Source organism: Eretmochelys imbricata, chromosome 1 (assembly GCF_965152235.1).
Source record: "Eretmochelys imbricata isolate rEreImb1 chromosome 1, rEreImb1.hap1, whole genome shotgun sequence".
Classification (NCBI taxonomy): Eukaryota; Metazoa; Chordata; order Testudines; family Cheloniidae; genus Eretmochelys; species Eretmochelys imbricata.
In genome coordinates this window covers 48,003,010-48,029,368 of record NC_135572.1, presented here as the reverse complement: position 1 = coordinate 48,029,368, position 26,359 = coordinate 48,003,010, and the positions used below count along the sequence as shown (strand labels likewise).

Below are 26,359 nucleotides of genomic sequence, written 5' to 3'. Positions count from 1 at the left end.
AACTGTCAATCATCTTTTCGGTAAACTAACCAGCTCCAGCTCTTTAAGTGTCTCACTGTAAGACATGCATCCAACGAAGTGGGTATTCACCCATGAAAGTTTATGCTCCAATACGTCTGTTAGTCTAGAAGGTGCCACAGGACTCTTTGCCGCTTTTACTGTAAGGCATGTTCTCTAGCCCTCAAATCATTTTTGTGACTTTTTCCTGCATCTTCTCCAACTTTACAACATCCATTTAAAACTATGGACCCCAAAATGAACAAAGTATTCGAATATCCATCTCACCAATGCCCTTTCGAAACAAAATCACCAACTCCTACTCTCTACTTCCGGTTTATACAGCCAAGAATTGCATTGGCCCCTTATGCCACAGCATTGCACTGTGTCCAGTCAGTTGTTCCCAGTTGTCCATGTACCACCTCACTGCAGTTAATGGGATTGCGGACACAAAACTGAGAGCAGAATTTGGCCCCTGGAGCGGAGAACAGAAGCTGCCAGCACGCAGAAGGGAAGGAGAGTGGGAGAGAATGCATGTGTGCGAGAGAGAGATAAGGTCGGGGAGGTAATATATTAGATTAATTTCTGTTGATGAGACAGACACGCTTTGGAGGGAGGAAGGGAGGGGGTGTGTACGTGTGTGTGTTCAGCAGGTGCTAATAGCTGCAGGGAGGTTTGGAGGTAGCTTTGGTGGCAGATGAGTTTTCCTGGGGGGGCACCATCGAAGGGGGGGTGGTTACATTTTTATCGTTAAAATGCAGGCAGTGGCCCTTCTAAAGGGGCAGCCTCGCTCTCTGCGTTTCTCCAGCTCTCCTCCTCGCCAGGCCGCAGAAGCCCCTCGGGGGCCCCATTAGGCGGAGACGTTATGCAATTACCTGTCCTCGCCTGCCCCCCACCCCGGCTCCCCGCGGCTGGCAGCCCGCCCTGCACATCCGGACAGCGCCGGCAGCCCACCCAGCCCGGCGAGGCGCGCACGGGGGGGCGGCCCGGGCCACGCGGGCTGGATCCCTTTGTATGCGCGGGCTGAGCCTGCGCTCACACCCCGGTGCCTGCTCCCTACAGCGCTGCCCTCAGCCCTGACCGCCCAGACCCGGCCCTTACCTAGCCTCCGCGCTGACCAGCCCGATCCGGCCTTTGTTCCCAGCCCTGGCGGAGACCCTCTCCTTACTTAGCCCCACTCCTAGGCGCGCCCCCCTTCCGGCCTCCTGCTACTTTTGCGCGCAGTCTTTTCCCGGGCGGGCAGGCGGCGAGGCGCTCGCAGGAGGTGAGCCGAGCTCCCACAATGCTGCTGTCTGCGAAAAGGGAGGAGGCAGGGGGCTCCCCGGTCGGCTCTTCGCAAGCCCGCCCATCCCCTTCTCTTTCATCCAGGAAGGAGGAGCCGCCGAGCCTACCACCCGGCAGGGCTGCCGCGGACCGGACAGGAGGCGAGGTGTGCAGAGAGCCGGAAACTAAGCCCGTGCGCCCCGCACGTAGCCGCCCCCCTCCCGCAGCGGCACCTGCATCGTCTCTTCCTGTGGGCGCCGGCCGGGGACTGCGCCTCTCTCCCTCGGGCCCCTGCGCCGGTCTCAGCGCCCTTGGCACAAGCCTGGCCCATCTGCTGCTGCAGCCGCCCTTCCAGCCGGGCACAGGCAGGGTGAGTGTGATGCGCTGCCCTTGCTCTGCCCCGCGGACCTTGCCGCGCGCCCCGGGGACAGGCGGGGCTGGCGCGAATGCGGAGAAGCCATGGCCGTGCGGGCTCCACGCGGCTTTCTCCCGGCGGCTGTGCCCACGTGTGATCCGCCCGGGGGTGCTGGCCTGCTCGCCCTGCCGCAGGCATGTGGTGTCCTCTCGCTGCGGGGGCTGCTTTAATTCACTCTCGCAGCGCGGGGATCCATTTTACTACGCGGCATGGTGCATGATGCAATATTTATACTATGGCGAGAGGAAGCAGCGCCGGCTTCATTGAGTCGGTCAGTGCGCGCGCGGGGGGGGGGTCCCCTCTTGTAGACGGACTTAACCCCCCCCTCCCTGTCCCCAAAACGCTCTTACAACGAGTTTCTGGGGAGCAAGATCCCTGCTCACGCCCCACATGCAGAGACAGCCGGCCAGATCTACGGCTGCGTCCTGGGAACCTCGCCTTACATGGTGCTTCTGGTTGTAATGAGTCGCCGCTTATCGCCCTCTCCTCCTTGCCGAGGTAGTGCCACGCTGCTGGCTTCTCCCACCTCGCAGTGATGCTTGTAACTGGCTGTCCTGGCTGGCGGGGTGGGGCGCTGAATGCAAAGTCAGAGCTGGCGAGCTACCTGCTTGTGGGAGGGAAATGGCCTGGCATGCCTTTAGCAGAGGTAATGGCGATCCCACATTTATAGGCATCAGATCCCACGTTTATAGGCAGCTAATCTCTCTTGATTAGAATAGAAAAAAGCGGCCGATGAATCCGCTCAAACCCACGTGCGAAGTCTGATAATGACTACAGTGGCTGCTATGGCCGGTGCTTTCCCCCCCCTTTTTGGGTAAGAGGTGAGGGGAAGCTGGACTTGTGAATTTGGTCAGATTCCCTTGTGACTTTTTTCAATCAATCACATTTTGTCATTGTTCACCCCCCTGTGCGAGCTGAGTGGTGGAGTAAAAGCCATTAAGCCACGTACTGGAAAGGAGGTCCTGTGAGTACTTTCTAGTTGAATGCGTGGAGAATCTGTCGCTTCTTTTTCTTGAAGTAGCTAGTTCTCTTTAGTTGCCTAACATCATTCAAGCATGATTGCAATGCCATGTTTCTTTTCTCTCTCTATCAATTGCGAGGGAAGTTTGGTAATGCTGGAATGCAGCTATTTGTTGCTTAATTTTTAAAGGAACACCATCAACTTAAAAATCACACTATGTCTGACATTTTTTACCTGCTGTTGTCACAAGGAACACCTGAGATTACTATAATTGAACAAAGATTAGTGAAAATAATGTTTTTGTCTACTTAGGTAGATGCTGACACCATCACACACAAAAAAGAAGTGGATAACCTTTTGTTTGTTGGTTTGAGACCTGGGTAACTATTTTGCATACATACTCTCCTCAGCTGTGTCTTTGATCAGTAATTTGAGAAAAACATCGTTTTGGCAACTCTGGAATCCTTAACCCTGCGCCGGCTGCTTTGTGCGGCTTCAGTGGGACAAAACAGACCTAAATCGGGCTGTTCTAGACCCTTGAGGATTTCCTTGCTTTGGGAAGTCATCAGGTGGCATATAGCCATGGTAGTGGCACCTAAGGCTTTGTCTACACTGGAAACAGAATGACAAAACTTTTGTCGTTCAGGGGTGTGAAAAAACCCCACCCTCCCCCGAATGACAAAAGTTTTGCAGACAAAAAGCGCTGGTGGGAACAGCGCTTTGCGACAAAGCTACCGCTGCTCGTTGGGGGTAGAAGTTTTTTGTCGGCGGGAAATCTCTTTCCTGCTGACAAACAGCAGCTGCACTGCACACCTTTTAGTGGCACGGCTGCAGCGCCACAACCGCGTCGCTAAAAGGTGTGTAGAGTACACAAAGCCTAAGTCCGTACCTTCCTTCCCCCAGCATAGAGGATATGACTGAGATAACGTCATGGACTATATCTACACCCTGATGATTCTCACATACCAGAGTGGTCCTGTTGGAGGATCTGGGAGCTAGCCATCTTTGATTCCTCTCCTGGCTCCTTTGCCCACCCCCCCCTTCTTTTGCTCTGAGTACAGCTTTGATGGATCATAGCATCTGGTCCTCTGTGTCCCAAGAAAAAGATATCAAAAGATCAATTGAAAATCTAAGTATATTAACCATCTGTCTGAAATGTATGCAGCACTCTCTTTAAATGAGTGGTCACTTTGGATGGGCTATTACCAGCAGGAGAGTGAGTTTGTGTGGGGGGGGACGGAGGGTGAGAAAACCTGGATTTGTGCTGGAAATGGCCCAACTTGATGATCACTTTAGATAAGCTATTACCAGCAGGAGAGTTGGGTGGGAGGAGGTATTGTTTCATGGTCTCTGTGTATATAATGTCTTCTGCAGTTTCCACGGTATGCATCCGACGAAGTGAGCTGTAGCTCACGAAAGCTCATGCTCAAATAAATTGGTTAGTCTCTAAGGTGCCACAAGTACTCCTTTTCTTTTTAATTAGAAGCAAGAGACTCAACTGTGAATTTGAAAATTGGGTTCACGGACTTGTCAGTTGTAGGACTGGGTTTATTTTATGGAAGTGGGTCTTATCTTACTTGTTAAGAGGTTCCAATTAGAAACGTTAATAGTATTATGCATCTTTAAAAATTATTCTAAGTACATGGGATTTGATGGCTTTAGTAACAGAATATGGAGTCTTCCATCTCCGCATTGCTTATTAAAATCTAACCTACTATTTGGTGGCCTATGTAAAAGGGATTGAGACTGTGGTCCTTTATACTCCTTCAGTAGGGAGTTCCAAAGCCTTGTGTAGGAAGGAACCTACTCCCATGAGTTTTCCCCCTTGAGGGTTATAGTTTAGTAGTTCTTGAGGAATGTCCCTGTTGCAGGAAGGCATTCTTGTTGGGAGAAATGTGGTCTGTGGAATAGACTGGGCCTTGAAGATGAAGCCTGAGACTTTGAAATTGATCGGTCTTTGGGTAGCCATTGTAGTGAGTGGATCCTCAGAGTGATGTGCTCTCAGTGGCTTTATGGCTGCGCTAGTTTTCTAGAAAATCTATTTAAAGTGGTGGTTGCTAGAGGTTTTCATAGCTCTCTCTGAGCCCTGGTATTGAAGGAACCTGGCTTGCTGGTGGAGTAATACAGAAAAGATTCCTAATAAGACTTCTAGAAACTCTCTAAAAACTCCTGAAATAGTTTTTTTTTTTTAACATATGTATATATACAGACTGCACAATGCTGTGGTGTGGAAAGATCTTTACTGTTCTAGTAGAACCACTAACTGATGATAGTATCCTTTTCTTCGTGCCTTATCTTCCAAGAAAATAACAAAATACAGCAACAGCTTTCATTTTCATCCCATGGTCCAAACTTTTGGTGATAACAGTAATTAACATTTTTTCCCAATAATTCATCTTGTTTTAAACTATCCAGTGTTATTTTAAACCCCTCCTTTCCCCCCCTAAAGCCTGGGATGAAACTAAAATGTTACCACTGGCTGTCATTTAAAGGCTCTGATAGTATTAGCACTTATTGTATATGTCTGACATACAGTGCCTTCAGTATCTGATTCTGCGTAACTGCTCTGTAGGGATAAGACGGGATGTCCAATGGGGTGATTCTAGGAGGAAGGTATGTTGAAATATATAACTCAACAATATATCCAGATATTGGCTGAAATCTGCTGTTTTAAAATATGATGACAAAGATGAAACAAAATTAAATGGTGTTTTCCTTGAAAAATGTGGGTGTTGATGACAATGCAAAAAAAAACCACTATTTTGGTCTTAAAACACCATTTGACAAATTTTTCTCAAGGAAAATGTGTACTTGCTTCATAAAACATCATTTGGTTGATGAGGATGTTATCTTGTTGTGGATATAAATATAGTCATCTCCGATAATATTGGGTACTAAGTGATTTCACTTATTTCTATTGTGGAGTTCCACATCAGTAACGTGAGAGGCCCAGTGATAATATTGTCAAAGCATGTTCTCAAAACTAAGTACAGTTGAATGAGTGACTTTTAAGGGATAGGAAGCAGGCTTTTGTCCAGACCTGACTTCCACAGAAATAACCATTGATGTAGGCAGATGTGAATGTAGATTGCTATAGAAGCAAAAAGACTGAGTAAGGTTTTATTATAGCAAAGCAGACAATGTGCAGTCTGCCAGGATTGTAAAAGGAGTTATGGAAAATCAGTTAAACTTTTTCAGAGTCCATCTCTTGTATAACTGGACTTCCGTTTTAGAATGAGTCAAAATTAACTTCCATGGTGGAGACATGATAAGACTGTAAGAACTAGATTCCCACAGAGCGAATTAGAAAGCAAAATCAGAATGCAAACAGAATAAAGTTTAATGGTGTTGTACAATGACTCTCATAATAGAAATGTAGGGCAAGAAGGGACCTCAAGAGGTCATCTAATTCTAACCCATCTCTCAACACTGAGGAAGAATCCTAGAGCACTTTACAAACTGTGGTCCAAGTTAAGGCTCCGATAAAGGAAAAGAAGGTCACCTCAAAAGGATCAGTCTTTAGAGGTAGTATACCTGCATTATTAAGCATGCTATTGAAAGCCCCTATTATACCATTTGGAAGGGCTCCAACTCAGTGGGCTCTCTGCTTGCTGTCTACAGTGCATAGCATGGGTAGGGGCCCACTCTGCCCAGACATGCCCCCTACAGGTCATTCTGCCCTGCCAATAATGTTAGCTGCCCATACTCTGCATGTGGGGCATGCAAGTAACCAAATTATGGCTGCTTTCTACACTGGAGCAGTGAGAGAGGAAGGAGTTCTGTGCACCCTTTTGGTCCATTCCAACACACTTACATTAGAGCAGCCATAGTTCGGTTTTATTAGAGTGGAATGGTAGCACCACTATAGTTAAGGTTGAGTTTGCCTTACTATTGAACAACTGATTTTTTAAGTGCTCTAAAATCCACATGCTTACTTGGATTGACTTGAAAATTATTGTGACAGATGGAAAGCTGAGATAAGGCAAGTGGTCCAAACGTGAGGTTGTTCAAGCCAGGGGTTCCTGAGAGTCAGCCCCCATAACAAATCACGTTACATCAAAATTGTATAGTTCTTGTAACTTTTTTTTGCACACACCTGGAGCTCAAACTGTGACTCTGAGCCTTCCCGAGCTGATAACACCCTCTTGGTAATTATCTTAGCTAATGTCTGACATCCACTGCCCCTTTCAGGAAGTGATATTTAAAAAGCTATTCAAAGCTTATGAAAACAGGAGAATGTCAGATGTACTAATGCAGATTAAAGAATGAGACAGAGGGAGTGCTAAATATGCAATAGGGATAGAAAACAGTGAACAGCCCTTCTCCATTTCTGTCTTCTGTCAAACTGGTTGGAGGGGAGGGGGAAGGAGAGGAGGGAGTGATTATTGACCAATCTCCTCCAAGCCTGGGAGTTTGACTATTCAGTGGTTTTCTCTCTTTATCACGTGCTCACACTCAGAACCAATGTAACTCTGTATGCTGTAGTTTTCAGAGGTTCTAGTATTAGTGCAATTGATGATCTGGAAGGGTACGAGGCAGCGATGGGCAACCTCTGCTCTGGATTAGTGAAATTTTGGGGCAGTGATACACATACAGCATCACTGAAATACAGCCAGCCTTGGGATGGAAGTCAGAAGCCATAAAGCAGGGAAGGGGTGGGAGGATTTTTAGCCAATGATAGTGGAATAAAGCCTTGTTGAAACAGAAAGTGCCATGGGATGTTCAATGACTATCCAGAGCAGCCAGGATCTCAGTAGTTAGGGTTTCATAGAAGAAACTACTCCACATACAACCCTTTCATAAACTGCATCAAATTCATCTACCGGCCTAAAAATGAGGGGCGGAGCTAATCCTGGTGAGATTTGAATCTGTATTACACGGGGCCTACTTATTTCACACACATGTTTAGCTTACTGAGTCATCCCCTCTGCTTCCGGAATCCTGTAATTCTCCCTGGATTTTTCCCCAAACTTCTATAGTTTGAGCATACATGACACTAGAGATAAAATCATTTCAGTGCTCCTCCGTGTGGCTTTCATTTGGGCTTTGCTTACTGGTCACACGCTATTTAATAATAAAGAACTGCAGAGGAAAGGAAAACTTAGTGGACCAATTATCTCACAGTCTCCTTACCCCCTCAGAGTTTCCTGATTACTATACAAGTAGAGGTCTTACGTAGAAAATTTCTGACAGAGGGACTTTAATGAGCTTTCTAAATACATTTCTAAGTACATTAACTCCCATTAAATCGGAGCAGAACATAACAAATAAATAAGATCTGTGCTTGGTTTAAAAATGCAGTGATTCAGCTGCCTGAATGCCAGTGAAGGTAACACAGCAGTGCATAAAAATCAAATGTCCTGTCACCCAAAGGGCAAGGGCCTGAGACTCGATTTCCCCGTGCTTTGTGGAGTCAATTACATCTGTGCCAAGTGGGACCAAAAGGCTACCAAATCCTGGGGGCAGAGGAGGGAGGGGGACAAAGGTGGTTTTGCACTGCACCCTATGCTGGAGGTGTTTGGGGGCTGGTTCAGCACTTTGTGCAGGTTAGAGAAGCCTCAGGTTGTAGAAACTGGGAATAACTGGGGTGTAGAAAGGTTCCTGGCCATTCTAGGAACATCTTTGGCATGCTTCTGCACCCCGGACTTTTGTGTCACCACCCAGAGGCAGCCACACTGACTCTTCATCTGTTAGGGACGGTCCCTGTATGAGGAGAATTCTATGAGAGGCACTTACAGGCAGTGTTGGCCACTGATAAATCTGGCCCTTGGCATGCAGGCATGGGGAAAGATGTGAAGCCTCAATCTAAAAATCAATGACACAGGAAAATCTAAAGCACTTTATTTTTTAAGTATCAGTAACATTATGTTAAACCTAATGAGAACTCACTGACTGGATTGAAACACATCAGCAGTGCATTGTGATTATTTAGACTCAAAGACTTTAAGGCCAGAAGGGACCATCATGATCATCTAGTCTGACTTCCTGCACATTGCAGGCCACAGAACCTCACCCACCCACTGCTGTAATAGACCCATAACCTCTGGCTGAGTTACTGAAATCTTCAAATCATGATTTAAAGACTTCAAGTTACAGAGAATCCACCATTACACTGGTTTAAACCTGCAGGCGACCTGTGCCCCATGCTGCAGAGGAATGCAAAAAACCCCCAGGGTTTCTGCCAATCTGACCGGGGGAAAATTCCTTCCCAACCCCAAATATGGTGATCAGTTAGACCCTAAGCATTTGGGCAAGACCCACCAGCCAGACACCTGAGAAAGAATTCTCTATAGTAACTCAGAGCCTCCCCATCCAGTGTTCCATTGCTGGCCATTGGAGATATTTGTTGCTCGCAGTTGCAGATGGGCCACATGTCTCATAGGCAGTCTCATAGCAGTCTCATACCATGCCTTCCATTTATCAATCTCAGCCTTGAAGCAAGTTTAGTTTTTTGTCCCCACTGCTCCTCTTGGAAGGCTGTTCCAGATCTTCACTTGTCTGATGGTTAGAAACCTTCATCTAATTTCAAGCCTATTGGCACTTAACTTAAATAACTCCTCTCCCTCCCCAGTATTTATCCCTCTGATATATTTATAGAGAGCAATCATACCTCCCCTCAGCCTTCTTTTGGTTAGGTTTAAATGAGACAAGCTCTTTGAGTCTCCTCTCATAAGGTAAGTTTTCCATTCCTCGATCATCCTAGTAGCCCATCTCTGCACTTGTTCCAGTTTGAATTAATCTTTCTTGAACATGGGAGACCAGAATTGCACACAGTATTCCAGATGAGTTGGAACTGGGATGCAGCTTTTGTTATGTGCTGTGATGTGGAGAGATGATTGAAAGGCTGTGTGTGCCGTGTACCTGACTCTTGTAGAGAGATTACAAGAAATTGACTGATAAACTACATGGGGGGTAGGTGGATGGAATCCATTCCCAGTTTATGACAAGGAATAAGGCAGCGTCACAACCCCTCTATAATTGCTACCCCAGTCCATAGGCTTTAAATACCTTAACACCCCTCCTCGGTGGTGATTTGTGGACCTGGATCTGCATGATTTCAGACACACTAACCATGACCCTGCCTTTCCTTTAATCCCCTTCTATGCTGGTCAACATGGAGTCCAGCTCCACTTCCATAGGGTGTGCCGGGTCCTGCTGCACTCATGCTTTGCCATCACCTATTCTTCTTTTGGGTGGAACAGCAGCAGTTCAGCTGCACTGTCCACCGTCCCTATGTTGCTGGGCGAACTTCACAGCAGCAGAAGGTTCATGTGGCTGAGATGTAGCCATGAAGAATGGACTTTCATCTTGAATGGTCCCTGGCAAGGCCAACCTATTACACTCCGAGCAACAAGGCAGGAGTTTTCAGGTGACGGGATTTGCAGAATGATGATTGCTTCCTCCATTTCTCTAAGCTCAATATGGCTAATTGTATCAATGGACCTGACACATGTAGTTAGGGGACTAGCTGGGTTGTGCTTTATGTGGGACTTAAATGGCCTTATGAATTTCATTCTATGTGAAAGTGAATGCAGTGTGCACTTACCACAGAAGGAAGCACTTTATATACAGAAACGTCTCTGAAAAATAAGTCCTAAATAAACTCTTACTGATCTTTAAGTAAAACTAAAATAGCACGACAGTCTCTCAACCCACCCTGTAGTGCTCCTCCTTATATACCACATAAGTGCCTTTTAGAAATAGCTAAGACAGCTATGATCATTCTTCAGGGAGGTTACCCTATCTGGCCTGCCCCTTGCATTGGCATAACAGGAATATTTGTATTCTGCCTCCTTTCATAGAGGCTTTTTATAAGCTCCTTTTATAGCATCCTCTGGGGTTTTTTGCCTGCTGGTATTATACCCTCCTTTCCTAGAGGCTTATTAGCCAGTCTAAGTTTTTCCCTCACAAATTTCTTCGTGAGTTGGAGCACACACCCTCTCTTCTACAGCTCCAACAGAACTGTCAGGTAAGTTTGTAGAAGATGCCTTTGGAACTTGCGTGCCTGGTTTCTATGACAACACTGCAATAGTAGTTCACACTTCTCCCTCACAATTGGCTAAAAGTCCAGGTTTAATCACCATCTCCCAGGAATCTTTTTCTTGTTATAGAGGGTGCTAATTATGACCCTATTATTAAGGTTGCCTCTTACTCTCCATTACAGGGGTAGGCAAACTACGGCTCGTGGGCCAGATCCGGCCTCTCAGGGCTTTGGATCCGGCCCACGGGATTGCCCCCTGTGGTGCTGCAGGCCCACACCGCTCTCAGAAGTGGCCAGCGCCACATTCCTGGGGCCCGGGGGTGGGGTAGAGGGCTCCATGCGTTGCCCTTGCCTCCAGGCACCACCCCCTGCAGTTCCCATTGGCTGGGAACAGGGAACCGTGGCCAATGGGAGCTTTGGGGGAGGTACCTGGAGGTGTGGCAAGGGCAGCGCATGGAGCCCTGTGCCCCCCCTTCCCCAGGGGCTGCACAGGGATGTTGTGCCAGCTGCTTCCTGGAGTGGCATCGTGTGGGGCCAGGGCAGGCAGGTGGGGAGTGCACGCCGCTGCCACCCCGGAGCTGCTTTAGGTAAGCGGCACCAGGCCGCAGCCCGAACCCCTCCTGCACCCCGCACCGCAACTCCTTGCCCATAGCCCCCTGTCGCACCCTGCACCCCTCCTGCACCCAACCCCCTGCCTTGAGTTCCCTCCCGCAGTCCGCACCCCTCCTGCACCCCAAACCCCTTCCCTGAGCCCCCTCATACACCCCACAGCCCTCCTCTGCCCCAGTCCCTTGCCCTGAGGCCGTTCCTGCACACCGCACTCCCTCCCACACTCCAAACCCCTGCCCCGGCCCTTCATACAATTTCCCCACCCAGATGTGACCCTCTGCCCAAAAAGTTTGCCCACCCCTGCTCCAATATAATCACCCGATTTCAACTGATTATAATTTTGCTAAGCTTCAGCCACTGAGGCTGAAATTTTCTATGCCCGGTCTCTGCCTTAGGTTGCATTTTTGGGGAGTTTTAGCTGAAAGAGGGCTTTCTCTCACCCCTCCCCCCCCCCCCCAAGGAGCAGGCTGGTTTAAAATATATGTTGACTAATTTTTGTGTCCCATTTTTTTTAAAGAGCTCTTGCACCTCCAGAGGTTGGAGCAAGAACTTGAAATCTGGCAGGGATGTAGTCCTGGGATCCGAGTATTACCTTGTGCTGCTCCTGTGAAAATCTTGCTAGATATGGCCAAGTTATAAATGACAGTAAATCACCATTTTCCTATGTGCAGTAGAATATGCTAGAGGCTTGTTTCTAAAATCTCTGAATATGTTCACTGAGCATATTCCCCAGCCCCACTGAGCCTTCTGAAGCAACCACACAGACTAGAACTTTGGGGTAGGACACAGACGAAATTGATAGTCTTCTTTCTCCTAGACTGTAGCCTCATTCACCACGCGGTCTTAATTGATTCACTGAGCACTGGCCATCCTGTGAACTGAATGAAGCAGAGGGCCTTGTGAAAAAAATAGAGAGTGAACATGTAATTGAAGACTCTATCATACTGCATATGCTCCAGGGGGCTGAATTAAAGTTGCAATGAACAACCTGACTTTGGGACCTTAATATCATTTTTTAAACAATTTTATTCTGTATGTAGTAGCAAAGATATTGTTCAGAGAAGCCCCAGTCCTGAGCCAAACTATTCTGTTCCGCATCAGGGCCGGGCTTTGAGATGCAACATACAGAGAGTCAAGTTAAAAACACGGCATTTGCTCTCGTTCTGCTTCATGCATAGTAAACACAGTACAGAAAGATGAGCAAATGCTACAACTGTTACTACAAATAATTCAGTAGCTACGAATACAGTATTCATTACATGAGAACTGATTTTACATCCACTGTTCTGTGATGTTTAACTCTATTTTACCCTCTGTAAAATGGGAAGGATGATGTTACTGACTGGCCAAGATTTTCAGTTAGGCTCCTAAATCTATATTTAGGCACCTCAATCTAAGTGGCCTGAGTTCAGGATCCTCGAGCAGCTACAAGTCCCATTGGGACTGAGGACATTTGAAAAATCAGGTAGGTGCTGAGCTGTGGGTTTAGGAGTCTAACTTTAGGTTTGAAAATGGAGGCCCTAATTTTCATGGGTGCTGTGCAGATGAATTCGCTAATGCGTATAAAAGGTGCACTTTGAAGAGCTGAAGTGTTACTGAGTGCTAAATTTGACCGTGACAGCGTGCTGTGTTATATGTTGTGGTTTTCTTTTGTGTAAGACTTTTTTGTTTTGACATTTTTTGAACAACAGACCAATGACCCTATTTCAGAGGGTTGCTTGTTATATTAGCCAGGACTCCCTTCCCACAGAGTGCTGAGCTTTCTCCACTTAAGTGAATGGGAGTTGAAGGAGCAGAGTGCCTTACAGGATCCTGCCCAGAAGCAAACATGAGTGACTTTTGTATAATGTAAAATTTTAACTGAAAGTGGATCAGTCTGTGGGCGAGGCTGCCATGGCAATGGCTTTTAACGTGCCTGGGAACTGCCAAGCTGTACAGTGTTGATATTATTGATTACTAGGACGCTGTTAAAATGGCAGGTGCTTTTTACTCATGGTAGCTGGGAGCACAGGAGAGGCTGGCCTGGGGGGGTGGAGAGGAGTGAGGTAGAGGGGATGATGCAATTCAAGAGGTTCATTGCAAGTTTGGCAGTCAGTGCAGGATAGCAGCATTACTGAGAAGTGACAGCAAGAGTGTGGGGTTTGAAGAAAAATATGGTCAGAATGATTGAAACCTGACCTTTTTAATCCCAAATTAGAAATGACTCCTCGGTATCCCTGTCATAGCGGGTGGAGGTCAGAGGGATAGTACTCACTCAGGAACCTGGAACAAAACAATAGTATCCATTGTCCATTCTCTGTATCTCTTACAAAGTGTTTCAGGAGAGTTGAGAAAAAATGGGGAAAGTCTATAGCTGTGCTGTGCTCAGTTTGTGTGCAGGGTGGGGGTGGGCAGTGCTTAATTTGTAATGAAAGAGGTCCTGGGGCTCCAGCAATTATTTTACTTTCATAACTGATGCGGCAAGCTCAGAGGTGCAGGGGCTCAGCTCTGGCAAGCCCCAGCACAAATTAAGCACTGGGGGTGGGGTCTCTGCAGCAGGGGAGCTTGGGTGCATTTAGTCAGGGTTGTTATGCAAACAGAATAGTGGAAAGGACCCCTACTTCCGTCCCGTCATCTACCCCCTTGCACAGCCCCATTCTTTATTTCCTCTTCCCCCAGCATTTTTCCCTACCTTCTTATTTCTTCTTTTCTCCCCTTTATTCTGCTGTAGCTCTCTTAGTTACACCACGTTTGCTAATAAAGTCAGCACCACTGTATTTCCCCCAACTGAAGATCTGGTCCTCTAGGGCCTTCTTTCCATCTATTTCTCCGTGGTTGCTCCTCCCAAAAGAGTCACCCTCCAAGTAAAAATTATTAGTACAATCTACTGTTAAGGGAGATATACCATAGTTAATAATAATAATAGTGTAATGTACTATGCTCAGTACATAGTGTCTGCCTCAAGGCACTTTAAGTTTATGGTCACTTCCATGATCTTGATACTTCTCACTTGTGGTTTAGGGGGGCACTCATGTTTCTGCAGCAGCAATGTAGCCTACTCTGGTCAGCTGCCTGCTCCCACCCACTGCCTCATGTGGGAGCTGAATGACGAATGAGGAGGGGAACAATGATCAGAAAGCCAGGTGACGTTGTAGTTCTTCTCTGTAGACAATCACAGGGATTAGGAGGGTCGCTCCAGTCCCACTACACCCCCTCTAAGTGATTCAGGACAGAATGGGTGTCACATTATTTTCCCCTGCCTACATCTCTGCTCTCATTTCTTTTTACTTCTCTAACGCTGCCTGATCTCTACTCTACTTACTGCTCCTTTTGTATCTTCCTTCCACTCCCAGTCTTTGTGCCTTCTTCCATACTGCTCCTTATTTGTGCTAGGAACTCCCTCCTGTTCCATGTGTGCTAAATGGCCACCATCTCCTCTTTCAAATCCCGCCTTAGAACATATATCTGTACAGTAGTCTGTTAACAATAAGCCACATATATGGTTAGCCTACATGCATACTTAAAAAAGGCACCACCTCTAGATTCTCATGATTATTCCAATGCATTATTAATTATTATTTATATTCTCTTAGAAGCCACTGTCATGGACTAGGGCCCTATTTTATCTGAATTATATTGCCTTTCTAATTTAGGGCCTGATCCTGTGAGATGCTAAACACCGTAAATTCCCTATGGTGTCAGCAGTTAGCCCAGCACTTAGGCGTTTATGCTCTAAGGCAGGAACTGTGTTTTCTTCAGTATTTCATACAGTATTTCAACAATTCATTCAATTTATGGCATCTGTTCATTTTGTTATAGCCTGAAGGTGTTTGATGTATGCTCATGTATGGTCAAGCAGAGAAGAGGGACCTAGACAAACTAGAGGACTGGCCCAAAAGAAATCTGATGAGGTTCAACAAGGACAAGTGCAGAGTCCTGCACTTAGGATGGAAGAATCCCATGCACCGCTACGGACTAGGGACCGAATGGCTAGGCAGCAGTTCTGCAGAAAAGGACCTAGGGGTTACAGCGGACGAGAAGCTGGATATGAGTCAACAGTGTGCCCTTGTTGCCCAGAAGGCAAATGGCATTTTGGGGTGTATAAGTAGGGGCATTGCCAGCAGATCGAGGGACGTGATCGTTTCCCTCTATTTGGCATTGGTGAGGCCTCACCTGGAGTACTGTGTCCAGTTTTGGGCCCCACACTACAAGGAGGATGTGGAAAAATTGGAAAGTGTCCAGCAGAGGGCAACAAAAATGATTAGGGGACTAGAACACATGACTTATGATGAGAGGCTGAGGGAACTGGGATTGTTTAGTCTGCAGAAGAGAAGAATGAGGGGGGATTTGATAGCTGCTTTCAACTACCTGAAAGGGGGTTCCAATGAGGATGGATCTAGACTGTTCTCAGTGGTAGCAGATGACAGAACAAGGAGTAATGGTCTCAAGTTGCAGTGGGGGAGGTTTAGGTTGGATATTAGGAAAATCTTTTTCACTAGGAGGGTGGTGAAACACTGGAATGCGTTACCTAGGGAGGTGGTGGAATCTCCTTCCTTTGAGGTTTTTAAAGTCAGGCTTGACAAAGCCCTGGCTGGGATGATTTAGTTGGGGATTGGTCCTGCTTTGAGCAGGGGGTTGCACGAGATGACCTCCTGAGGTCCCTTCCAATCCTGATATTCTATGATTCTTAGTGTCTTATTGAATAGTACTTCAGTGGAGATTATTTAGCTACGTGGGGTGACTTGTGCAAGCACAACCTCTGCGACTGTACACACGCAATATGAGTGTATATCTATGTGTGTACAAGAGGATATGAGAGTCCAGACCAGTAACTGTGCACTTAATTACTTGATTTACACATACAAATCCTCATGTGTATATGCAACAATTGCATGTCAGACTTTGGAAGATGCTTTGAAAAATCTAGCACTTTTTTTCGTCAAATTCTAAATCACCTGTAGGAATGCTAGTGCCAAAGCCAACCTTTTTAGTTATTTTCACTATAGGTTTCTTTTATATGCTGTATTAATTAAAATCACAGGAATGCAACAGTATTAGATTCATAGTCATAATGCCCTTGGAAGTTAGTAATATAGTTTGGAATGCAGCTTAGTTGCTTATAGGAGAAATTAACTTCACTCAGTATAGAAAGGGAGCAGTTTAAAAAAAAAAAAAAACTTCCATTGTGTCAAATCATTTGCAAATCTGATGAAACTGAATATAGGTCTAGGGCTCACCCTGACCTGATTCAGAACTCCGTGCATGGATGGCTTGCAGGAATGGCCTCAAAATCAGTGGAAACATTCCTGGATTAAGGAAAGCCATTTCTAATTAATTGATTTGGTATGCATTGTAATCCCATTTATCCCAATTAATTTTTTTAGCAGGTCTAGTGTAATTCAGTATCAGAAGATGCTGTTCTATTGGGAAGATGGTAAAATCTGTCTTGAAAATGTATAGTCAATGTATAGTCAATCTGTTCTGACACTCTGGTGGACTCGGCCCCTTGGAGCTGCAGTAATATCTTTTCTCCCCGCCAATTGCATTATTTATTCACTAAGGGCTAAATCCTCCCCCTGGTGCCAATCCCGAGTAGCTGGTTTAGGATAAGGCATTTGTGTGAGGCCTGAAGGGGGAGAAATTTCCCCCACCCCCCCCACAAATGCCACAGAGCATCAATGGAGCCATTGCTACTATCTGTGGTGAGCAATAGCTTTTGGTCCGATTGCAAATACTGGATAGTAGAGCACAGAAGTTAACACCACATGTACAGAACATATTTTCTAGGGGCTCGTTTACATTTGCTGTGGATAAAACTTTCCCTTTCCTGCCCTTTTTAAAGCCTAACAGCTGAACTGTTGTGCTAACATTTATGCCACCCATGTTTTAGTGTCTGTATGTAGCCCTGATGCACTGTATTTGTGTTTTCGCATACCTGTAACCACCCCCCAAACTATTAATGATAAACAATTAGCCATGAGACCACCCGTTACATTGTAGGTATACACACCAACTTGCAGAGTGTAAGAGTTCCATATGGGTGAGTGAACTGAGCTGAGGACAGCTGGCTCCAGACCCTCTGCCCCCTGGGAGGGATGTGCAGGGGCGGGGCGGGCATAAAGGGTATCCATATCACTTGTGTGCTGCAGAGTGAGCTCCAGGCGAATTCTGAATCATTGTAATCGGGGTGGGAGGGGCATGTTTGAGCAGAGGAGTTTAGGCTACTGGGTGCTGGGTTATGTGGATTCACGAATCCTCATGTAAAGGTTGTGGAGGAGCTGCAGATGCTATTCCAGTCTATTAGCTAGTTAGTATATTGCCCGCACAGATGCTGCACTGTGGCCTTATTGGATGTGCCTGGGATGGGGAGGTGGATTTTATCCAGTAGCACAATTATTTGGAAGTAATTCAGTTATGGGTATTTTCACCCCTGGATTATCATGGCAGGTGTATACAGGTAAACCCGCAAGGTTATGCCTAGTTTTTCCGCCTGCATATGGAGAAAGTAGATTTGGGGAATTCTGAGTTCTTTGCCTTCTGATACATACGTACCAAAGCAGACTGCAGAGATACAAAGCTCATACTTTACCACGATATGTTGGAAGCACCCCATGATGATGTGTTTTCCAGGCCCCATCTGTCTAACTCAAGGAAAATTGCTGATGTCCCATGGAGAAAGCCACATCTAGTCTTCCTCTGCTGGATGGGGAAGGAACAGACAGGATCAGAAGAGTTCTGAGGTCTCCTTCGGTCACTGGGGGTGAAAGCAAATTGAAGATGTGTTAACATTAAAAATACCAGCTACAGATGTCCAAAACTATCAGATGCACCATTCTCCTAGGACAGGGGTCGGCAACCTTTCAGAAGTGGTGTGCCAAGTCTTCATTTATTCACTTTAATTTAAGGTTTCGCATGCCAGTAATACATTTTAATGTTTTTTAGAAGGTCTCTCTCTGTAAGTCTATATATTATATAACTAAACTATTGTCATATGTAAACTAAACAAGGTTTTCAAAATGTTTAAGACGCTTCATTTAAAATTAAATTAAAATGCTGATCTTATGCCGCCAGCCCGCTGCTAGCCTGGGGTTCCGTTCACCTAGGCCGGCAGCAGGCTGAGCGGGTCCTGCGGCTCGGACCCCGGCTGGCAAGGGGCCGGCAGCCAGAACCGCAGACCAGCAGCGGGCTGAGCGGGTCGGCGGCCGGGACCCCAAACTGGCAGCTCAGCCTGCTGCCACTCAGCCCGCTGCTGGTCTGGGGTTCCGTCCGCCGGCTCCTGCCAGCCAGGGTCCCGGCTGAGGGCCCCGCTCAGCCCCGCTGCCGGTCTGGGATCCCGGCCCTGCCCACATAGAGTGGATACCTACCTTCTCCCTGGTTCTAGCCCATTCTCTGCTTCTCTTTCACTGCACTGAGCTGAGGGTGGGAGTGCACTGAGCACAGGGCTGGGGGTGAAGGAGCAAGCTGGGGGTTGGGGTGTAGGGTCTGGCCAGGAGCTAGAATGAGGGCTCAGGGTTGGGGCAGGAGGTTTGGGTGTAGAGTGCTTACCTGGGCAGCTCCCATTTGGTGCCAGGGGTGCAGGTGGGAATGTGGGTATGTGTGTGCGGGAGCTCCCGTTTGGTGCTCAGGGTGGGGGTGGGAATGTGGGGGGTGCAAGAGTCAGGGCATGGGGTGTGCGGGGGCTGGGTATGTGTGTGGGGGGTGCAGGAGTCAGGGCAGAGGGCTGGGGGCATGTGAGGGGGTTGCAGGAGTCAGGGCATGGGGTGGGGGGGTGCTGGAGTCAGGGCTGGGGTCGTGGGGGGTGCAGGGGTCAGGGAAGGGGGCTGGAAGTGTGTGTGTGGGGGTGCAGGGGTCAGGGCAGAGGGCTGGGTGTGTGTGAGGGGGGTGCAGGGGTCAGGGCAGAGGGCTGGGTGTGTGTGAGGGGGGTGCAGGGGTCAGGGCAGAGGGCTGGGTGTGTGTGAGGGGGGTGCAGGGGTCAGGGCAGAGGGCTGGGAGTGTGTGGGGGGAGTGCAGGGATCAGGGCAGAGGGCTGGGAGTGTGTGGGGGGAGTGCAGGGATCAGGGCAGGGGGCTGGGGGTGTGGGCTAGGGTCATGGGGGTGCTCCCAGCCCCCTGCCCAGAACGGCTTACGGCAGGGGCTGGAGGGGATATGCCCTGATTCCACCCGTCTTCTGCAAGGGCCTGTCCCCACCTCTTCTCCACCTCCTCCCCCCAGCGCGCTCCCCCTTCCTCACAACGGCCATCAGCTGATCTCAGTGTCAGGGAGGGAGGGAGAGAAGGAGGGGCAGGAACCCAGCACGCTGGAGGAAGAGGCCAGGGAGGAGGGAGCTTGCCTGCCCTGCAGCAGCAGCCAGCAGGACCAAGCTTCTTCACCCTGCCCTCGCAGGGGGGCGGAGAAGAGCGGGCTGGGGTGGGCAGGATTTTTAATGGCATGCTGCTGCCTGCCAGGGTCCCAGCCGCAGGCCCCGCTCAGCCTGCTGCCGGCCTGGGTTCAGCAGAGGGCTGAGCGTGCCATTAAAAATCGGCTCGCTTGCCATCTTTGGCACACGTGCCATAGGTTGCCGACCCCTGCCCTAGGATACATTTCAGTGGCTAACCTTTCTATAAAGTACCCATTAACCCACGGTGCTTTGGAAGTGGGAGGTGAAATACAATGTCAGAAAATATAAAGCCATGACTACATCCTGTCTTTTCCTCTTCTTATTTGTTTAGTAAAAGGTCTTAAGTCTGGCTGAGAACATTATGTCTCTTGGTCTCACTGCCCCATTCAGTAAACTCTGAACGTGCTGTCTGAAGTACCTTAAAACGCTTTCCTCTGGAACAGCGCTATAATGCCAGCCTGGCTGAGGGGTTTGGCTCTGGAAGAAAAAACTTGTTGTATTGCAGAACTGCCTTAAATAAAAATGATATTTACCAATAGTCTACAGTATGCTGGAGGGTGCATGTGGATTTTCAATGTCTGGATTTAGAAAAGCGGAAGGAGAATCAAAGACATTTACTCTGTACAGATGAGTAAGATGGATGTGAATCTTTAATAAAAATTCATAGAATATTCGGGTTGGAAGAGACCTCAGGAGGTTATCCAGTCCAATCCCCTGCTCAAAGCAGGACCAACACCTGAGCAAGGCAACCTGAGTGAAGCCTCAGGAAACCTCTGTGAGAAAACTAAAATAATCTACATGGTTAGTAGTGTAACCAGGGCCGGCTCTACTGTTTTTGCCGCTCCAAGCAGGATGTCTGAAGACAGAAGCTGCCGCCGAATTGCCGCTGCCGCGGAAAGACGAGTGCCGGCCCTGAGGGTAGCAACTTTATAAGGGGAGAGACTGCTGATGTTGTACCTATATATGAAAGTGTTTTGTGCCACTCAGAAAATGTTGGGATTATAAAGTACATGCACATTTTAAGAATTTAAAGCTTACGGAATGTATCGTATTCTGGTACAGAAAAGGGCAACAAAAATGATTAGGAGTACGGAACAGCTTTCGTATGAGGAGAGATTAATAAGACTGGGACTTTTCAGCTTGGAAAAGAGATGACTAACGGGGGATATGATAGAGGTCTATAAAATCATGACTGGTGTGGAGAAAGTAAATTAGGAAGTGTTATTTACTCCTCCTCATAACCCAAGAACTAGGGGTCACCAAATGAAATTAATAGGCAGCAGGTTTAAAACAAATAAGAGGAAGTATTTCTTCACGCAGTGCACAGTCAGCCTGTGGAACTCCTTGCCGTAGGATGTTGTGAAGGCCAAGACACAAACAGGGTTCAAAAAAGAATTAGATAAATTCACAGAGGATAGGTCCATCAGTGACTATTAACCAGGATGGGCAGAGATGGTGTCCCTAGCCTCTGTTTGCCGGAAGCTGGGAATGGACAACAGGAGATGGATCACTTGATGATTACCTGTTCTGTTCATTCCCTTTGGGGCACCTGGCATTGGCCACTGTCGGAAGACAGGATGCTAGATGGATCTTTGATCTGACCCAGTGTGGCCATTTTTACATTCTTCTGAGAATGACTTTTTTCTTATTGCACTTAGAGAGAGTGTGTGCAAAAAAACCTATTATGTTATTCGTGATTAAAGAGATACTGCTGAGCAATAGAAACTGTCAACAATGTTACATTTTTCTTTTGATCACAATCGTTTTTTTAATTAGATGAGAAATGCGTTGCTTGGATACCAGCACATAGATCTGCCACACACTTTTGGGAACTACGCAGGTTTCTGTTCCCAGAGCTATGAAAGGCTGGGACGATGTGTCAGTTATGTATTCTCCATTTACCCTACAGCTCAAGGGTGGAAGGGGGAATTCCTTTAGTTTGTAGGAAAGCCTGGTGTCCTGCCCTCTCTTCCAAATTGCATTCCCCTTGCAAGCAGCTGCATAGTGAAAGAGGAAGCTTGAATTAGGCAGAACAGTTCAAAATGAAGAATTCAGTATGGCCAGGCGTGCACTAAGAGCAACCTGCTGGTATGACTATACCAATGTACTACTCTGGCAAAGCACTCCCTCTGTGGATACAGTTTATAGTGGCACAACTGTGCTTTTGTTGGTATAACTTCATCTACGCTGGATGTTGGCACAGCTATGTCAGTCAGGGATCATCCCTTTTCATACCCCTGACTGAAAGCTGTGCTGACAGAAGTCTGCAGTGTAGACGTGGCCCAAGACTCTGGTGCTGCTTGCAGAGTCCCAGACAGCTGTATGGGACGATGGACCTCACCTGACTGCTCTTTACTGAATCGCCCCCTTTGCTGTTGTTCTGAACACCTTTTAAAATTACTTCTTCTGTTTTGGCAAAACACACTGCAAGACTATTTCATGGTTTAGCTCACACAGTGTGTCCTAAAATCTGAGGGGAACTCTGTTGGTAATTAGACTGGACAAATGAGAGCCTGTGACAGATTGCCTTTTTATTTGATATGGAGTAGATTAACTCTGTGTTCTGTGAAATGACATTAAGCATGTGTGCTTCTTCTGTATCTTAAAGCTCAGATAAAAAGATGACAAGGATTTACTTAGTTTCAGATGGGCACCTACAGTCATGTCAATTAACATACAAAAATCATGGTCATTAGGCCAGAATAAAGAACAGGTGCTCTTTGGAGTAAGGGATGCTTATTAAGGAAATAAAATTCCAACCTGGGCTGAGAGAAAACTATCAAAATGACTTTGTGTGTTGTTAAAAATGATACAGGGGAAAAAAAATCAGCCCCCCGGGACATTCATCCAAAGCAATAAATGCCATCTTGAATAGATTGGGCTACATAGAATGGACGGTATTGCAAGGGGCTGTCTTCTGCTCCTTGAAGGGTGGTATAGCTGGGTAAATACCTTTGTAGGTGAGATCACAGGAAGCAGATCAAAGTAGCTTGAAAGGTTGATGGACTGCAGAGAGACAAAGAGGAGGGAAGGATGTCACTGCACCAGACACACGTGTGCACTGATCTCTTGCTGAGGTGTCTAATAAGACATTTTAGATTTTTTTCCCTCAAATAATATAGTGGTTTTGTGTGTGTGAACCAGGAGGTTAAAGATTTTAACAAGCATACTGACACACTGTCTTTGCACCAGCTAAATGTGTAATTGGGATGCATTTATGGCCCGAGCCAGCTCCCACTAAAGTCAATGGAAAGACTCTGTCTCGTCAGTGGGAGTTGGATTGGGCCCTGCCTCATGACGGCTGCCATGCTGGGATGTCTTCCAAGAAACCTCTTTAGCAAATGGCCGTGACTGTATTTTTATTGGGATATAAACTTTTTTCTCCATTGGCATGCGCCTGTGTGCTGGTACCAAAATTTTGTCTTAGCCAACTCTTAACATGGGCTGGGGGATCACCTACTATACTGGATGAGTTGCCAATGATACCTGTCGTGTGGTTGTTCAAAGGACACTCTGGGGACATAATGCAAAACTTAAAATCTGTGGGACCTCTTTATTTGTTGTTCTACTGAAAGATCCAGAGAAATACTTTCAATTGCAATAGATTGACATGGTAGAAATTCTCTTCCATTGTCTCTCTCCACACCTGTGTGATTTGTTGACCAGTGTATTAACTACATAGAGCCCCTTAAGTCTTTCAAAAGCTAGAATTCTTGAAGGGAAACATATTCTTTGAACCAAGCAGACATACTTCACACAGGAATCCAGGGAGGCCAAACATCTTAAATTCCAAATGTTACTGACCTGTTCCAATGACAATGATCCCTAGTCACTCTATTGCTGAGTGGTATAGGTCTCTAGGCCTTGTGTGGCTCCAGTTTGTGGTCTTAGACTTTAACCTGTCTGAGGCATGTATTCCACTATTTATCTGGCACACCTGTCTTTTGTACAGTGCCTAGTGTACATCTGTGGGGCTAATGGAAATGCTAAGGGCTTGATTCTGCCACCCATACACCTTTTGAATAGCACCTTTCTTTCTTGTGAATGGGCCCTCAACAGGTGCTACTCAACACAAGTAAAGATGGTAGAATTGGCCTTTTAAGAACAGTTCTGTCAAATAAATACATTATTTTAGTGCTCAGGGAATTCTGCACTACTGCACGCATGCATAATTAATGAGCCCTGCAGATTTCTGGTTTTTTGCACAGAAAAAAGCTTCTGCCAAAATGTTGCTGCAGTTCTGCATTTTTCCCACCAGAGGACTCTGTGGCAATAGAACAAAGCTGCAGCTCACAGCCAGCTAAGGAAGAGAGAGAGCCTGCAGAGCCAGGTCAGGAGACAGACTGCATGGGGGGGGTCAGACAGGGGCTCATAAGGGCTAGTGGGGGAGGACAGACTGGGGCAGGGGCTGAATGGGAGTGGAAGCACAGAGCTACAGGGGGAGGGAGGTGCAGAGACACATGGGGACAGGGAGAGGGTGCAGAGCTACATAGGGATGGGAGTGGATGGGAGGGGGCAAAGAAACACATGAAGCCTGGGGAGGGGGTACAGGGAGACATAGGGACAAAGGAGAGGCTGGGTGAGGGTACAGAGACACATGGGGACAGGGGTAGATGAGCCTGACTGAATGGGAGAGGCTAGGGGTCAGCCAGGGTCTGCATGGGGGAAGCTCCCTAACAATTGCTCCCTGTCCCCCAACTTTTCCCACCCATACCTAACAACCCTCCAAGTTCACACCCAGGCTCCTTCCCAGCAATTTACTTCCCTCTCCCTCAGCTCCTCTGTTACCCCTGTCTCCCCAAAGGTTTTACACTGCTTCTGAGGCGTGGTTCTGTATTGTAGTTTAAATAAATTGTTACTCTGAGTTCTGTATTAATATGCCTAGTAAGGAATCTATTTGTCAAAAAACATTTCCTGAATTTTTATTGTCTGTATTGTTACAGACATACTTGCTGACAGGTATTTTGAAATAAATGACCAAAAATAATTGAAACTGGTGTGATTATATTGTGTTATTTTGACAAATAAAATTTGAAGAATTTTAAAATATTGTGCGCAGAACTTTTAATTTTTTTGGTCCAGTATTCCACCAGGAGTAATTATTTGAGTGCCACATCAAACTATGCTTCTTTAATGAGTGCTTGTTCAAGGCCAAGTCTACACTACCCACCGGATCGGTGGGTAGTGATTGATCTGTCAGGCATCGATTTATCACGCTTAGTGTAGACCCAATAAATCGATCCCCGATCGCTCTGCCATCGACTCCGGAACTCCACCATGGCAAGAGGCGGAAGCGGAGTCGACAGGGGAGCGGCGACCGTCAATCCCGTGCCACGTGGACGCGAAGTAAGTGATTCTAAGTTGACCTAAGATACAATCGACTTCAGCTATGCTATTCTCATAGCTGAAGTTGCATATCTTAGATCGATCCTCCCCTCTCTCTCCCCACCCCAGTGTAGACCAGGCCCAAGAAGCAGGCCTATTTTTAAAAGACTAAAGGCCAAACTTAGCCTAGGTGTAATGCCACTGTTTGTCAAAAAGAATTGTTTTGCACAAGTAAAGCTGATTGTTCTACTTGTATATTAGTAATGAATCCCAGTGATATCTTTTCATGTTTATAGCTATGTTGGGGGAGTCATTTGATGAAGATAAAAGGACATTGAGGGAGAACTGAAACTGCTCATTGGATTGCACTCTAGTATGATGAGAGATGGCACTGAGTGCAGATAACTCTCAAACTCTTCTTTTGTATAATGCATTATAGTAAAATAAATTCAAGTCTAAACCTTCTGCTCCCGTTATCCTTCTTCAACAGCAAATATAGAATGATCCACGGGATCTTCTGTTGCTCATTGTCTCTTTCCTTAAAAGAGGTGCCTGAAGATTTAGCTAAAGTGTGCTTGGTGACTTTATTATACATGAATGCAGTTTTTCTCTTGCTCTGTAGATCATTCCACCTTCTGCGTAATCCACTTTGATTTAGGCTCATACACACACTGAAGTTTACTTCTGAGAGCAAATTCTCAAGAACTATTTCAAAGCTCTGGAGATAAGAAATTGTTTCCAGAAGTGAAACAAAATGTAATGATTTAGGAAGAGATAGCACTGTTTATGTAAATTTGTACCTTATCAGCTTATTTTAGATGTGGAGTTTTATATTTAGCAGGACAGATGCTTGTTACATTTTCCTTTTTCCTATTAATCAGATGTGAATTTTCTCACCTTCTTACTGCATTGTTCTGAAAGATGTTTCTTTCTTAAATGCTATTAATGGGGAAACCTGATACAGTAGGTATGTTAACCACAATGTAATGGGAGGAAGAATGCAGGAACTTTGTTTTATCATAAATATAATCATGCACTTGATTTTGAACACAAAGAAACAAAGGCAAAATGCATTAAAAAGTTGTTCTAATAATAAAGCAAAGACATAAACCAATAAGAATGGGTGGAATCAGGGGTCTCAAACTCACTTTACCTTAGGGCCAGTGCCAGTCCTCATATGCTCCCAGCGGGCCAATAATATCACTCATGCAGCCCAGAACCCACCCTGCAAAACTCCGCCCCCCCCCAAACTCCACCCCCCACCTGCCTAAGGCTCTGGGAGGGAGTTTGGGTGGGGGAGGAGGGCTGGGGTAGGGGATTGGGGTGCAGACTCTGGGAGGGAGTTTGGGTGCAGAAGGGGTGAGAGGTTGGGCTCTGGGATGGAGTTTGGGTGCTGGGTGCAGGCTCTGGGCTGGGGCAGGAGGTGGGGTTGCAGGCTCTGCGAGGGAGGTT

General features: G+C 46.7%; 1 protein-coding gene across 1 annotated transcript in view; it reads left to right on the top strand.

Moving 5' to 3' along the window:
• The first annotated feature begins 1,498 nt into the window (after nucleotides 1–1,498).
• The window catches only part of SLC7A1 (solute carrier family 7 member 1), a 57,199-nt gene continuing 32,338 nt past the window's right edge, over nucleotides 1,499–26,359 (top strand). The window contains exon 1 of the mRNA XM_077809909.1: nucleotides 1,499–1,630. The gene's annotated coding sequence lies outside the window, so the exon portion shown is untranslated. The remainder of the gene's footprint in view (nucleotides 1,631–26,359) is intronic.